We start from the raw sequence: 17,114 nt of genomic DNA, 5'->3' as shown, positions 1-17,114 counted from the left end.
TAACTGCTCAGCGAGATGACCCGGGCGTTGGCACTATTTGGTACGTGGTTAAAAAAGAGGCATACTGATTCAGAGGATGAAAAATCGGATGTGTGGTACGTGCTGCAATTCACTAACTCCCCCGTGAAGGAGGAAGATAGTCATGGCCCTTCTCCTACAGAGTCAGGTGAGGCGGAGGGGGTGGTATTGGTAGGCAGCCTGAGGTACAGCAGGACTCTGACGGAGAGGAGGTGGGGCCTGAACACGAGAGAGATAGCTCCGAGTTTCCGAGGGGATTGAGTGATGTATCGCGGGAGGTTTTGCCAGGTAGGCCCTGAGAGTCTCCTGCAGTGTCTGAGCCAGAAGAGGCACAAGAGGAGGTACGGAGGACTCAGAAAATTACGAACCCCCCGGATAGGTTGGCCTATGTAGCGCCCGGGCAACAGGGTGTGATCTCTACTGTTCTGGGGAGTTTTGTCACTGCTTTCTGCACTTTGATTGGGCTCTGTGTTTTGCAGGAAGGGTTGGAGAATTATCTAAATGTCATGAAGGCATGACTAAATTTGGTGGGGAGAGAGTGTAAGTGGGTTCTCTGTAATGCTAACTATTCTAACTGCTCAGGCTGATAAAATGGCTTCTCTGTAATGCTAACTGCTGAGGTAATGTGTTTTTTTTTTCTCTAGCTGCGATGTTTGGATTATAACCACACATAACGGGGAACTAACCAATGGGGATCTTGTTATTCTATCTTGTATGTCTGGGAACCAAGCTGGCTCGCCGTCTTTTCGTCGAGGAGAGGAGAAGAGGAAGGCCGCGCTCGGAGCGCGCTGATAAACCACCGGGGGTGGTCGGGGTTCGGGGGGGGGGGGGTCGATTGGTGGGAAGGAGACTCAGTTCCCTAAGCTCCAGCGAATTTACTTGTGCAAAGACTGTTTAGAACCAAACATAAGTGGCGCCGTTTTCTTTTATATTTTGTTCCTCTACTAACCACATAGTCACAGTAAGATTTATAAAGTGTAATTATTCAATCCCTTATTGTGTACTGTCTGATTTTTGCATTGTTGGTTTGCACTGGGTACATTACACAGCATCCACACCAACTTGATTACGCAGTTTGGCGGGGTTGAAGGCCGCTTCCCCGAGACGAACACGAGCTGACCGAGCCTGAGGCTGACATACAGAAGGACTTAGACAGATTAAGAGAATGTGCGATGTTGTGGCAGATGAAATAGAGTGTGGGGAAAGTCATGGTCATGCACTCTGGTAAAAGAAATGAAATTGTTTATTTGTTTTTAAATGGAGAGAAAATACAGAGACGCGAAGGGACTTGGGTGACCTTGTACAAGATTCCTTAAAAGTTGATTTTCTGATTGGGTCTGCGATAAGGATGGCAAATGCAATGTTAACCCATTTAAAGCGGACTACAACATAAAAGCAAAAATTTAATATTGAGACTTCAAGAAGCACTGGTGAGGCCACACTTGGAGTATTGTGCACAGTTCTGGGCTGCTTGTCTTAGATTGGATGTGCTGAGACTGGAGATGTTTCAGCGGAGGTTCATAAATATTATTCCAGGATTCAGTAGCTTGTCAAATAAAGAGCGCTGGAGGACTTTGGGTCTATAATTCACTGGAATTCAGAAGTCTGAGGGGTGACCTAATGAAACAGATCGAATGATAAAAAGCCTTGATAGACTGGACGTGGAGAGGATCCTCCCTCTTCTGGAAGAGTCTAAGACCAGACGTCACTGCTTCAGAATAGAGAGGCGCCCTGTTAGAACGGAGATGAGGCCGATTCTCATTAATCAGAGAGTGGTGAATCTGTGGAATTCTTTGCGCAGGCTGTTGCGGAGGCCGTTTTTGCCGTATATTTAAGGCAGATGTCAAAGAATTATTAATTGATCAGGGCTTAACTGGAGAAGGGAAAAGATTGGAGGCGATGAAAAATGGATCCAACAAGATGAAATGGCGGAATTTCGTTTGGTGGCCGAGACTTGATGCAAACATCGAGCACATAGTTGGTGCACGCGACCCCTGCTTTTGTAGCTAAATCTCTCCAATGTTCCGTCCGAATCAGTCCCTGATCGCAGAGGTCAGCGCTCTTTCAGTCATGCCCGCATGGCCCTCCCTCCACCGCGGACGTCCATCCTTCAGCTATCTGAGGTGAAATTTCCCCAGTATCATCCTTCAGCTCTGTAGCCTGTCTATTCCTTCCACTCTGAGAATTCTCTCAGTGGAAAATTGGGCGAGATACGCATCCCGTTAAAAACTCATCCTCAAGAATGCTCCAAGCCATATGGTAAGGGACACGTAAGTGAAAGGGTTCTAGGAGAACGAAACGGGCAAATAGAGTATAGTCTCCTGGGTAATAACTGGAGAATAGCAATCACACTGTGAAAATACGCGGAAATCCGGGTGGGCATATGAAATACAACCAGAAGCTATTCCTTAAAGAGACATTATCATGGCTAATATTTTCCCACGAAGAAGTTCTTGTTTTCTTCCGCATCTAATCTCGTTGACTTTATATTAAAAATGGCAATGAAGAAGTATTTCAAAGACTGCGACTCTGCTGAATTTCGGATCAAACGTTACTAACATTCACTACATTTCCTAAAGGATATCCTTCCCGTCACAGTTCTAAATTATCCCGTTTCTTAACACCCCACCTGGGGTGTTAATGTATCCTGTCCGCAGTGTGTAAGTTTGGTTCAGTTCATTTCTGTTTCTTGTATTTACTCCATGGATCTCCTCAGCTCCACCCTCCTGCATCCATTCCACTCTGTCATACTCCTCCTTTGGAGCTTTGTTACATTCTTACTGTTACCATGTCTCCGTCGTACTTTTCCATGTTGTAAGATGTCCACACATGTTTCTCTGAAGTTCCGTCTCTCGGGAAGTCTTCTCTGCCAATATAGGGAAATTCCTTTCTATATTTCAATTATTTCCTCTGCATATTCTCCCCACGACTCTCACCAGTTCAGCACGGTGAGATTTGCCTGGTCTTCATGCTCTTCAATATCAGCAAGATTCTACCAACCTTCGCAAATCCTTTTTTATTTTCTCTCTCTCTCTCCCACTCCACGTCTTTCAGCATTTTGAAGGGAACATTCTTTCCCTGATTTTCCCTCGATACCATTATGCCCTGGTCCTAGATGAGGTACATCCACTCTGATCCAGGGACATGGAGCTGAGCAAAATAGCGGGCTAAGTGCTAGCGAAATTCTAGGCAGCCTCTAGAGTAGATCTCCCTGCTCCAGGCCGAAGAGCCTGTAATGTGCTGTAAATATGTCTGTTCGATGTTCTATGCGCATACAGATTTTCTCTCCGTCCAGAGAAAACAGTAATGGAGTGGAACATCTGTTAATTTTGCGTTCTTCATTGAACGTTGAAAGACACGTCTCCTGTGCTTTGTGAAAAAGGCAGACGGATGAGTAACCGTTCCTGCTTATCCTTGACTGTCTTGTTCCTGCCACTTTAATTCCTCATTCCTCTAACTTCTGATCTTTGTCTGCCTGGCCACATGCACTGATATATCGGTGAAACACCCTGGTTTCCTTGGCTGCGAAAGTCTAAGGCAAACACTCTCAATTCCCGCTAATCTCGTGAGATTGAGACGGCTCGATCCCACCCCAAACCCCAGTTTGTGTGGATGCTGTTATAATTTGCTACCCTGTAACAAATAACAGACTGTACACTGCATACGATTAAAGCAACTATATTTAACCATATAAACATAAAACAATTACAGCACGGAAACAGGCCATCTCGGCCCCTCTAGTCCGTGCCGAACTCTTACTCTCACCTAGTCTCACCGACCTGCACTCGGCCCATAACCCTCCATTCCTTTCCTGTCCATATAGCTATCCAATTTAAATTTAAACTATAACATCGAACCTGTCTCAACCACTTCTACTGGAAGCTCGTTCCACAGAGCTGCCACTCTCTGAGTAAAGAAGTTCCCCCCTCATGTTACCCCTAAACTTTTGCCCTTTAACTCTCAACTCATGTCCTTTTGTTTGAGTCTTCCCCATTCTCAAAGGAAAAAGCCTATCCACGTCGACTCTATCAATCCCCTTCACAATTTTAAACACCTCTATCAAGGCCCCCTCAATCTCCTACGCAACAAAGAATAAAGATCTAACTTGTTCAACCTTTCTTTGTAACTTAGGAGATGAAACCCAGGTAACATTTTCGTAAATCTCCTCGTACTCTCTCAATTTTATTGACAACTTTCCTATAATTCGGTGACCAGAACTGTACACAATGCTCCAAATTTGGCTTTACCAATGTCTTATACAATATTAACATTACATCCCAACTCCTATACTCAATGCTGTGATTCATAAAGGCCAGCGTACCAAAGGCTTCCTTCACCACCCTGTCCACATGAGATTCCACCTTCAGAGAACTACGCACTATTATTCCTGTATCCCTCTGTTCTGCAGCATTCTTCAATGCCCTACCATTTACCATGTATGTTCTATTTTGATTAGTCCTACCAAAATATATCACCTCATATTTTTCAGCATTAAACTCTAGCTGCCATTTTTCAGCCCACTCTTCTAACTGGTCTAAATCTCTCTGCAAGCTTTGAAAACCTATTTCATTATCCACAACTATCTTAGAATCATCTGCATACTTACTAATCCAATTTACCACCCATCATCCAAATCAATAATATATATGACAAACAACATTGGACCATGTACAAATCCCTGAGGCACACCCCTACACATCGTATTCTGTCATGTGCGACGCCAAGCAGAGCTACCGGACGGATGATGCTAATCAGAGAGATAACGGGAGACAATGGAGAAACATTCAAAATGCTAATAAGAGAGAAGAAAAAGATTACGAGGAAGAAACACATTCAGATATTGACAGACCGGTTGCTTTGAATCTGAACTGTTTGAAGTTTGATGGACAGGTGATACCCCAGCAGAGGGATAAAAGGAGCAGATTTGCTAAGGCACACCAGGAGACACTGGAAAGAGAAGTGTGCCCCCCACAAGTGGTTTGAGTTCGGAGGACTGGTTCGCGGGAACCGACTAGTGGATCACAGGGTGTAAAGGTACGATCGGTGGGAACCTGGAGTGTGTGTCCGCCCTTGCCTGGGTGCCGGGTTCACCGCGGAAGAACGATCGTATCCGGAACGGAGGGGTCACAGTCGGTGACCACAGCGGGATTAACAGACATGAAAAGGTCTGCTCGAAACCAACTGCGAAGGCTTCAAAAGGTCTACCCGAAAACAACTGCGAAGATATCAAAAGGTCTGCCTGAAACCAATTGTATCTCCCTCTCTCCCTCTCTCTCTCCAACGGTACAACAACAGCGACTACTTCGAACTGCACTAAACTGAACTGAACTGAACTCTGCTTCACTTAAGACTGATCATTTTACCCCTAGACTGCGATAAAGCTTGGTTGATTCCCGTTACCCTAGTTCTGTGTAAATGTGTGTATCATCATTGCTAAGCTGTTACATTTATATCCTTACGATTAGTGTACTGTATTACGTATTTCTTTAATAAAACTTCATTACTTCCTAGTAAGCACAGACTCCAACAAGCGTTCCATTTCTGCTGGTTTGGCAACCCAGTTACGGGGTACGTAACATAAGTGGGGATCTCGTCCGGGATTTTGAACGCCAAAAATTGGGACTGGGTAAATTGATTGGGTTAAAATTCCCGGAAGGAAAAAAAGGGCAAACGGCAGAAATGGAGATTGAGGAATTTCTAAAGGCGCCAACCTTGGAGTCATTAGAGGATGCCAGGAAATCAGAATTGCGGACTGCTGCAAAACGGTGGAATCTGTTTAAGGGGAAGCCGACAACGAGGAGAGCGGAGATGCACAGAGCTATCATTGAGCATTATGTATCTAAAGGTGTGTTTCTCCACGGGGAGCTGGAGTTGGTGTCTATGAGAAAACCTGGTGGAGAAGCAGTGCAGCAGGTGATGAAAAAAAAAAATAAGACTCGAGCACGAGGTCCGAGTAAAGTAGTTAGAACGAGAAGAGAGAGAAGAGCAGTTAGAACGGGAAGAGAGGTAGAAGGAAAGGGATTTTGAGCTGGAGAAGTTAAGGATGACGCTAGAGAGGGGCCAACTGCCGAACCAAGGTGAAGGGTTCAGGGCGACCCAGGCGGTTAGGCTGGTTCCCCCATTTGAGGAGGCCGATGTTGATCGGTACTTTCTACATTTTGAAAAATCGCTGCAAGTCAGGACTGGCCGAGGGATAAGTGGGCTGTTTCGCTTCAGAGCGTACTTAAGGGGAAGGCTCAACAAGCTTACTCAGCGTTGTCAGCAGAAGATGCCCAGAGGTATGATGTGGTGAAAGAGGCTAAACTCAGGATTTATGAGTTGGTCCCGGAGGCATACCCGCAGAGGTTCCGGAATTCGAGGAAGCAGTGTGGCCGCACGTACTTAGAGTTTTCCCGTGAGATGCAGATGTATTGTGAGCGTTGGTGCGCCTTGAAAGGGGTCACTGGGGATTATGACAGACTGCTACAGCTAATACTGATTGAGCAATTTAAAGGTTGTGTCCCTGAAGGTATGAGGCCCTATCTAGATGAGAAAGAGGCAGACACCTTAGCCGCAACTGCTAAGTTAGCGGATGAGTACGCGTTAACACACAAAGCAAAGTTTACCCCGAGTAAGAGCTACCAGAAGGGTAGTCGAGAGGGCGGAGAGAGTCCGCCGGAAAAGCCAGAAAGTAAGCCGGGGACTAGTGAGAAGGATAAGGAAGACAGGAAGCAGTTTGGTAGGAAGTCTCCTGGGGTCGTATGCTATAATTGTGGGAAAGCCGGTCACTTTGCGTCCAGGTGTTTTGCCCCAAAGACGGAGACGGGGAAAGGTAAAACGACGGTTCCGACTGGCTGTATTGAGCCGGCAAACAAACCTCTCGCGGAGAAGAGGTCTGATAGAGTTCAGGAAGGGCGCGAGAAATTTATTTCGGCCGGATTGGCGTCGGTGAAGGAGGGGTCAAATCCAGTACCAGTACGGATTTGGAGAGACACTGGAGCTTGTCAGTCATTGATATCAAAGAGTGTGTTAGACTTTAGTTCAGAGACCGTGACTGGCGAGGTCAAGGTCAAAGGTATTGGGGAAGGGACTGACGCAGTACCTTTGCACCAGGTACACCTGAAAAGCAACTTGGTCTCCGGACCGGTCACAATCAGGGTGAGGCCCGAATTACCGATGGAAGACGTTGAGGTTCTACTCGGCAACGATCTTGCAGGTGGAGATGTGTACCCAGCAGTAAGATTGATAAGCCAGCCTGCCAGGACTGAGGACCCGCCCATGGACTCACAGGTTTGTCCCGTTTGCGCAGTAACTCGGCGCATGTCCAGAAAAGCTGCCGAAGCGAATATAGATTTAACTGAGAAGTTTTTACCAGGTGGGGTTAGAAAGTGTGAAGAATGAGCATAGTGGAGTGGGTGAAAGTAAGGTAGATTGATCAGTAGCGAGGAAGGAATTTATACAAGCACAGGAACGAGACGAGGAGCTGATGGTTTTGACGGAGACAGCTCTCTCCGAAGCAGAAATACAAAAAGGAACCAATGGGCTATTATGTGAAGGAGGGAGTACTGATGAGGAAGTGGAGAACAAATACCGTGGCCGCAGATGAGGAGTGGAGGGGGGGGTACACCAGGTGGTAGTGCCAAACATTTATATGTACGAGATTTTTAACCTGGCCCACAAGATACCCCTCGGTGGACATTTTGGGGTGAGGAAAGCAGTCGACAGAATTATCAAAGAGTTTTACTGGCCGAACATGAGAAAGGATATTATTGAATATTGTAGTCCGGTGTCATTTATGTCAGGTGGTAGGAAAGCCGAACCCGGCCCTGCCTAAAGCACCCCTTCGACCGATACCCGCCTTCAGGGAACCTTTTTCCCGAATAATTGTGGATTTTGTTGGTCCCCTGCCCAGAACTGCGAGTGGGCGAGAGTATGTGATGACTATGATGTGTGCTGCCACCAGGTTTCCGGAGGCGGTGCCCCTGGCAAGCGTCAAGGCTCCCGCAGTGGTAAAGGCACTTGTGAAATTTTTCACTACGGTGGGGCTGCTAAGGGAAATCCAGTCAGATCAGGGGAGTGTCTTCACATCTCACACATTCCAACGGATGTTGGATGAGATGGGAGCAAAGCAGATTTTGGCCTCCGCGTACTACCCGGAGTCCCAAGGGGCGTTGGAAAGATTCCACGCAACAATAAAGACCATGGTTAAAATTTATTGTCAAGAGAACGCTAGGGACTGGGTGATGCCTTGCCTCTCCTGTTATTTGCCGTAAGGGACACGGTTCAGGAGTCATTGGGGTTCAGCCCATTCGAGCTCGTCTTCGGTCATCGGGCCAGAGGACCTCTGACCTTACTGAAAGAGCAATTGTCCAGTCCGACAGTACAAGTCAATGAAATTGATTATGTTTTAAGATTTTGTGAGAGGCTTAAAAGGATCTGTGACCTTGCCAAAGAAAATCTACGACACACCCAAACTAAAATGAAACAGTGGTATGATAGACGTGCCCGCGAACAACTGTTTCAAGTGGGTGATAGGGTCGTAGTTCTGTTTCTAGTGGTAACCAACCCCCTCCATGTGAGATTCCACGGTCCGTACAAAGTGATTAAAAAGATAGACCCTTTGAATTATGTTATTGAAACGCCGGACAGACGTAAGCCGACCCAATTAGTACATATTAATATGTTATAAGCTTACCACGATCAGAAAGCAGATCTAGTCGGTGTTATCACAAAAATAAATGAGGCTGGGGTGCCAAATGATAAGGGGAAAACCCACCTTGAGAAGATAAATATGGTGCCGACCAGGTTGGAGAACTCTATTGTTTTGGCCAACTTTGCTGATAAGGTCCCTCACTTAACCCCTGAACAGAGCGAGCCGCTGATAAAGCTAATTAACCTGCATGAAGCTGTATGTCCAGATGTCCCGAGGCGATGCAAGGGGACGGCACATGATGTTGTCGTTACATCAGACCAGCCTATTAAGCAACACCCCTATAGGATGAACTTGGAGAAGGGCAAGCCAGTGGAGAAAGAAATTGAACACATGCTAGCCACAGGTATTATTAGGCCATCCAAATCGGGCTGGGTTTCTCCCTGTGTGGCTGTCCCGAAACCCGATGGGAGCATACGATTCTGTACAGATTACAGAAAGGTGAACGCCATCACACAAACTGATGCTTACCCCATCCCAAGGGTAGACGATTGCATCGATAAAGTGGGGAGAGCTAAGTACGTCACAACGATCGATTTGCTAAAAGGGTACTGGTGCGTTCATTTAACCGACCAGGCTCGAGAAATCTCAGCATTTGTCACTCCATCGGGGTTATACGAGTACAATGTTTTATCTTTTGGCATGAAGAACGACCCAGGGACCTTCCAAAGGATAATTAATTCAGTGATAAAAAGGTTAAAGAACGCAGAAGTGTATATTGACGATTTAGTGGTCTGGAGTGACACGTGGGAGGAGCACATTGTGGCAGTAGAGGAACTGTTTAAACGGCTGTCTGAAGCCAACCTGACAGTGAACCTCTCGAAAAGCCAGTTCGGCCACGCTAAGGTCACTTATCTGGGGTATGTGGTCGGACAGGGGCAGCTGGCTCCGATGCAGGCTAAGGTGCAGGCTAGCTCTGAAGTTCCCATCCCGATGGACAAGAGAGCCCTGAGAAGGTTCTTGGGGATGGTGTGGTACTATCGGAAGTTTTGCAAAAACTTTGCGGATATTACCCTCCTTCTTACTAAGCTCTTGCCGAAGAACGCGAAGTTTGTGTGGAACGACCTTGTCGACAAGCCTTTGAGAGTCTGAAGGTGATTCTGTGTCGCCACCCTGTATTGAATGCGGCTGACCTTTCAAAACCCTTTTCCATAACAACAGATGCTAGCGACGAAGTGGCAGAGGTGGTGCTGTTGCAGACCGACTAAGAGGAGATCGAACACCCAGTGGCTTATTTTTTAAGAAGTTTAATGTCCATCAGAGAAATTATTCCACTGTGGAGAAGGAATTACTGGCAATCATACTAGCATTACAACATTTTTAGTTTATATTTGTCCGGCACAGAAACCACTGATAATTTACAGTGATCACGATCCATTAGTGTTTTTGGTCACAATGAAGGATAAAAACAAACTGTTACTAAGTTGGAGTCTGGTCTTACAGGAATTTGATATTAAGATAAAACATATAAAAGGAACGGACAATGTGATTGCTGATTGCCTGTCAAGGTGTTAAAACTTAAAGTTCTCTGTATTAACCGAATAGCTGTTGACTACCTGTATATTAGTGTGCATCGTATAATGTACATTCATGCCCATGATTTTTACCCCGGTAAAAATCCTTTTAAGGGTGGGGGTGTCATCTGCGACGCCAAGCAGAGCTACCGGACGGATGATGCTAATGAGAGAGATAACGAAAGACAATGGAGAAACATTCAAAATGCTAATAAGAGAGAAGGGAGTGATTAACGAGAAAGAAACACAATTTAGATATTGACAGACCGGTTGCTTTGAATCTGAACTGTTTGAAGTTTGATGGACAGGTGATACCCCAGCAGGGGGATAAAAAGAGCAGGTTTGCTAAGGCACGAGACACGCCACGAGACCCTGGAAAGAGCAGTGTGTCCCCACAAGTTGGTGGGAGTTTGGTGGACCGGTTCGCGGGAATCGATCAGAGGCTCACAGGGTCTAAAGGTACCTGGGATGTGTGCCTGCCCTTGCCTGGGTGCCGGGTTCACCGCAGAAGAACGATCGTATCCGGAACGGAGGGGTCACAGTCGGTGACCACAGCGGGATTAGAAGACATCAAAAGCTCTGCCCGAAACCAACTGCGAAGACATCAAAAGGTCTGCCTGAAACCAATTAAACCTCTCCCTCTCTCTCTCCCTCTCTCTCTCCAACGGTACAACAGCGATTACTTCGAACTGCACTGAACTGCACCGAACTCTGCTTCACTTAAGACTGATCATTTTACTCCTAGACTACAATAGAGCTTGATTGATTCCTATTACCCTATTTCTGTGTATATGTGTGTATTATCATTGCTAACCTGTTACATTTATTTCCTTGCGATTAGTGTACTGTATTACTTATTTCTTGAATAAAACTTTATTAGATCCTAGTAATCACAGACTCCAACGAGCGTTCTGCTGGTTTGGCAACCCAGTTACGGGGTACGTAACAATGTGAACAAAACAGAAGAGATGGTTGTTGACTTCAGGAGAGCATGGAGCGACCACTCTCCGTTGAAAATCAACGGCTCCTCCGTAGAGATCGTTAAGAGTACCAAATTTCTCGGTGATCACCTGGCGGAGAATCTCTCCTGGTCCCTCAAAACCAGCTCCATAGCAAAGAAAGCCCAGCAGCGTCTCTACTTTCTGCGAAGGCTGAGAACAGTCTATCTCCTACCCCCCATCCTCACCACATTCTACAGAGGTTGTATTGAGAGCATCCTGATCTTGGTTCGGAAATTGCACCGTCTCGAATCGCAGACACTGCAGCGGAAAGTGAGGTCAGCTGAGAAGATCACTGGGGTCTCTCTTCCTGCCATTACAGACAATTACACCACACGCTGTATCCACAAAGCTAACAGCATTGTGAAGGACCCCACACGCCCTTCATATAAACTCTTCTCCCTCCTGCCATCTGGCAAAAGGGACCGAAGCATTCGGGCTCTCACGATCAGACTGTGTAACGACATTTCCCCCCAAGCCATTAGACTCCTCAATTCCCAGAGTCTCGTCCGTCACCAACCTACACACATACACACACACACACACACACACACACACACACACACACACACACACACACACATACACACAGACACTCAACTGAACACAACTCCACTCATTTGCAATTTTTGGTCATTTCTTTCTCAATTTCTGCTATAACATTGTTTACATTGTTTACATTTACATATATAATATTTATTATCATATTGTAATTTGTCCTTCACTGTGGTTATTGTCTTGTTTATTAATTATTGTATTGTCTTGCACTGTTTTGTGCACTTGATGTAGTCCCGTGTAGGTGTGAATTCTAATATAGTTTTGGGTTGTTTCAGAATATAGTTTTGGGTTGTTTCAGGTAGTTTAGTGTAGTTTTGTGTTGGTTCAGGTAGTCTAGTGTAGTTTTGTGTTGTTTCATGTAGCACCATGGTCTTGGAGGAACGTTGTTTCGTTTTTATTGTGCACTGTACCAGCAGTTATGGTTGAAATGACAATAAAAGCGACTTGACTTGACGTGTGTGTGTGTGTGTGTGTGATTGTGTGTTTGCTTCTGTATGCGTGTCTTTGCGTCTGTCTGAGGGTCTGTGTGTTGGCTTGGCCACGTGTTCTGCGTTTTTTTATGTTTGGGTGTGTGCGCCTGCGTGTGCCTATACATGCCTGTGTGTGTTTATGACTGTCTGTGTGTTCGCGCGTGTGTGTATGTCTCTACGTGCGTCTGCATGTGTCTGCATCTGAATGTGTTTGTCTGTTTATGTTTATATTAGTTTGTGCGTGGTCGAGCCTGCGTGTGTATCACATACACATAACAGATAGAGCACATATTTCCTTCCGAGAGATTGCCGTAGCCCACGGGGACAAATCACTGGACAGAGAAAATACCTGCATTGTCTGCTCGGTACCTGTACCTGCGCCCACATAGTCACTCCTTTAGTTTGCTGCGTTCGATGGGTTAGGGATGGGTACTGAGAGAGTTAATCGAGTGTTCGGACTATGACGAAGTTCGTGGATATGAAATTGTTTATTCAACACCATAAATGTACATTACCTCGGACACATTCTTGGCAGAGTCTCTCAAATTCAAACAACGTCAAGAGGTTATACACCTGTCGACAATGGTAGCAATGGGTGATTCAATATAATTTCATAACCTACAAATAGATAATCAAATTCATTATTTCGAGTCTGTTAAATGGTTCCTTTAAATTACACATTTAGAGTGGAAACACGTTGTAATTGACAAGACACCTTTGAAGGTTCAGACAAATTTGTTGGTTCCAACTATTTCACACAGATGGTCAAAAAGCTTCTGAGATCAGAGAACACAAAACTCCCAGATCTCTGTTGTGAGCGTTGACACATGGACACGCCGGGAGTGTATGGAGACTGATCATGTGTGCATAGGTGGGATCCGTTTAAAATGGCGGCATGGTTGGCACAGATACTGTGGTCCGAAGAGACTCTCCGTGCTTTCATTTTTCAGTTCCAGGTCGATCTAACACAAGTGGAAGGCAGCGACATTGCTTTTCTCAGAGCATGCATTCCTCTCAATGGTGATGAATATCTTTTTGACTCAGGACAATGTTTGGTACACAGAAACAAGCTGAGGATGGTTGCTGGTAATCGGGAGTGGGAGATAAGGTTACAGTGAGATGAGCTGTGATTGCAATTGGTGGAGAATCAGAGTGGAGCGGCCGCTTTACTCTCAGTGGATCTGCTCAGCCGATGGACAAAAGTCGTACCGACACACGATGAGGTGCAGAGCTGGGTCTGATGGTCTTTGAAACAATATCCCCTTTGCTGGAGGAATGCCACTTGCAATTTACACCCCTTACTGCCAGCATAATTTCAATTGTTTGCAATTTCACGGCTAATTCACTAAATTAATCACAATGTTGCGCCACAGGAATGGCACTTGTCTGACGTAATCGGATTGTAAATAATTAAAACAATTTTGTTTTAGAATCTGTTGTAATCTGTCCCGGTGGAGTCGCTGAGTGGTATTAAAACCCCAGTCATGTTCTGCCTCAACATTTCATTCCGAGAGATTGCCTGTAGCAGACGGGGACAAATCACTGGCCAGAAAAAAATGCCTGCATTGTTTGATAGGTACCTGCTTGTGGGCAAAGTATTGAACATGTTCATCGCCGTTATTGGAGTTCCTGGTGAGTGACCGGAGCAATTACTGTTTGATATTTCTTTGCGTTGACCAATATGAAACTGTTTATGATTATTTTACAACTTGGTGTTCATTGAACAAATATCCATAAGGCATAAGGGTCTTAAGGACGGGCAGCCCACCAGGAGGATGTGACTGTGAGAGGTTTACATTTTACAGTTGATTGTTTCTGAGTTATTGATCGGAGTGGGGACCTGGTCCTGTGTTTTATGTCTCTCTGTGAAGCCCGTCGCAATCGAATTCCATTACCTGCTAGTTAAAAGTTGGATCTGATCACCTGAACCCGAGTCCATGGATCTACTGCCGTGTATTATCGAATTGAACTGCGCTGTGGAACTAACCCATGAACGGAGTCAATCCACATTGGATGACTAAGATGTTCCTGCTTTCGCTCTGAGACCTGCTCGGGTGTTCGTTCAATTCCATGATCGCTGCTGGACCTGCTGAGGTTCTCCAGCATTTTGTGAGTTTTGTTTCCCTCCGGATCCGTCTTTAGCCCCGTCAGATGCTATTTCCAGAGGCCTGGTCATTCACGGTTAAATCAGTGAAACCGGCCCCATCAGGGACTGGGGTCGGATTAGTGCCGATCGTTGCTGCTCATGACAATTGCTCACACATCGTCTTACCTCCACAATGAGGAAGGCAGGTCAGAGACAAGGTGACCTGTGGTTTATGTTAGATGAGCAGCCGTTCACCTCCTCTCGCACTCCTGATCATTGGCTGAAACCAGATCCCGTTTCCATTTCCGGGGAAGGTGTTCAGCACTACCCAATGCTTGTTCTTTCTTCCCGCAGTGAATTTCGTGGCGATTGTCATCCTCTCCCGGGGAAAGTGCGGCCTCTCTACCTGCACCACTCGCTACCTGGTGGCCATGGCAGTAGGGGATCTACTGACCGTTGTTAGCGAGGTCACTTTATTTCGAATCATATATAAATACTTTCCGTGGACTTTTCTGAGCATTACCCCTGTGTGCAGGGTGATCGAGGTACTGAGGTTCACAGCCACATATTGCTCTGTCTGGTTCACCGTCGCTTTCACTTTTGATCGGTTTGTCACCATTTGCTGCCAGAAGCTGAAAACAAAATATTGCACCGGGAAAACTGCGGTTTTGGTTCTAACAACAACCGGCGTGCTGTGCTGTCTGAAAAACATCCCCCGCTACTTCCTCTGGGAACCCAGAGAGGTAATCGTCAATGTACCGTGGTTCTGTGACCTAATGGACTATACTCTCACCGACCCCTGGTGGGTAGGATATGATTGGCTCGATACGGTTTTAAATCCGTTCATCCCTTTCGTTGTTATTCTGCTGCTCAACGCTCTGACAGTCCGGCACATTTTAATGTCCAGTCGGGTCCGTAAGGGACTGAGGGGTCAAAGCAAAGGCTAGAATCCCAGTGACCCGGAGATGGAGAGCAGGAGGAGGTCTGTGGTTCTACTCTTCACCCTCTCCGGCAGCTTCATCCTCCTGTGGCTGACACTGGTTGAAAATTTCATGTATTACGAGATCAGAGCAAAAGGATTTGATTTCAATGATTCTGAATGGATCTTTCACTTTGTCGGGGTTTTGCTGAAGAATTTGACCTGCTGCACGAACACATTTATTTACGCGGTGACTCGGTCGAAATTCAGGGAGCAGGTGATCAGAGCGGTGAAATATCCGATCACCTCGGTGCTTCAGTTCATTAATAAAGCCGCGACCTGAGCACAAACTAGATTCACCGCCTGATTGTCCTATCGACCGGCAGCGCCGGGATATTACGATCGTTGACCCTAAGAATAGGGGGAGAGGGGATGTGGAGAGAGGTAGACAGGGCACGGTTGCGAGGGGAAACGTAAGAGAGTGGCTGAATGAGGTGATGAAACGACAGCGGGGTGCGCATGGGGTCAGTGAGGTAGTGAGAACGAGAAAGATATTGTGTGTGTGTGTGTGTGAGTGTGTGTGTGTGTGTGTGTGTGTGTGTGTGTGTGTGTGTGAGAGAGAGAGAGAGGGAGAGAGAGAGGGAGATTTAGGAGGATGTTGCCGTGACTATGAGGCCTGTGTTATAGTGAGGGATTGTCCAGGGTGGGTTATTATTTCATGGAGCTTCGGAGATTGAGATGCCGGCAAATGGAGACGATTGAAATGACCAGAGTTTCTGGTAAGCTGGACGGAGACAGGTCAATTTCCCGCTGTCGACTGAACTCTATAATATAGTCCCTCTAGTGTGACCCATCCTGTTGTTAAGTTCTACGCACAGTCACTGTGTGGCTGGAGTTGAGGGAGTGGAGGCAATTCACATGCATTTTCGTTGGCTACAGTGACGGGTCCCATTGCTGGTATCAGTGTACATTTTACTCTGAGTTCGCAAGTATGTTGTGAATAAAACGAGCCCCGGTCGTTTTATATGCTTAATAGAAGTTTCAAACCTTCAGTTGAATTACAAGGAAAACAACAGTCATTACGTCAGGCACCACCTCTTAATGGGAACAAAACGATTGTGGGGCTGGAGAGGCGGAGATAAATTCTGGGATCAGAGCACATTTACTGTGAGTTCGTAAGAGTTTGCGAATAAAATGTGCCCCGTTCGTGTTAGGTGCTTAATAAAAACTAGGGACCTTTACTTCCATTACGAGGAAACCAAAAGCGGAATCCCCTTACATTCTCGTGATTATGTCACGCACCACCTCTTAAAGCGAACACAACAACTCAATGACGGTGTTTGTGAATTACGTCACACTGCTTCCATTATGGATCATTTGTGCCATTTTCCACCATTAGCATCACCTACAATTGAATCTGAGAGTAGGGCCTGTGGTGGCGGAGGGGAGAATCGATGTCACATCGCCCTCAGTGTTGCGATCACTGCACAGTCACTGCACAGTCTCCTTTTGACTCGAGTCCTCTGTTCCCGGCAACCAAATCCGTGAATCATTTCTGCGTCTTTCTGGATTAATCACGTCTTCCTGAGACAAGCGACCAGAGATGTGCACCGAACTCCAGCTGTGGTCTCACAGACATGGAAAAGTACAGTCGGCCCTTATGCTCACTGCATTGTTCTGAACTAACCGAACTGGCAATGTCATGGCTAACTACGGCCACTCCTTCTGCCTGCACAAGGCGCACATCCTTCCATTTTCACATATTCATGTAGTATCTGAGAACCTCCATCGAATCCGTCTTCACCATCACATTTGGCTTTCCTTCCACCACAATGAGAATGAAAAAAAAACCCGTGAAGGAC

At 46.1% G+C, this 17,114-nt stretch overlaps 1 pseudogene; it reads left to right on the top strand.

Annotated features, from left to right (window-relative positions):
* The first annotated feature begins 13,803 nt into the window (after positions 1–13,803).
* Positions 13,804–15,595, top strand: LOC140207909 (probable G-protein coupled receptor 139; annotated as a pseudogene).
* The last annotated feature ends 1,519 nt before the right edge of the window (positions 15,596–17,114 follow it).

Source organism: Mobula birostris, chromosome 13 (genome assembly GCF_030028105.1).
Source record: "Mobula birostris isolate sMobBir1 chromosome 13, sMobBir1.hap1, whole genome shotgun sequence".
NCBI classification, from domain to species: domain Eukaryota; kingdom Metazoa; phylum Chordata; class Chondrichthyes; order Myliobatiformes; family Myliobatidae; genus Mobula; species Mobula birostris.
Note: the sequence above shows the minus strand (reverse complement) of the source record. Positions and strands in the feature narration are given on the sequence as shown.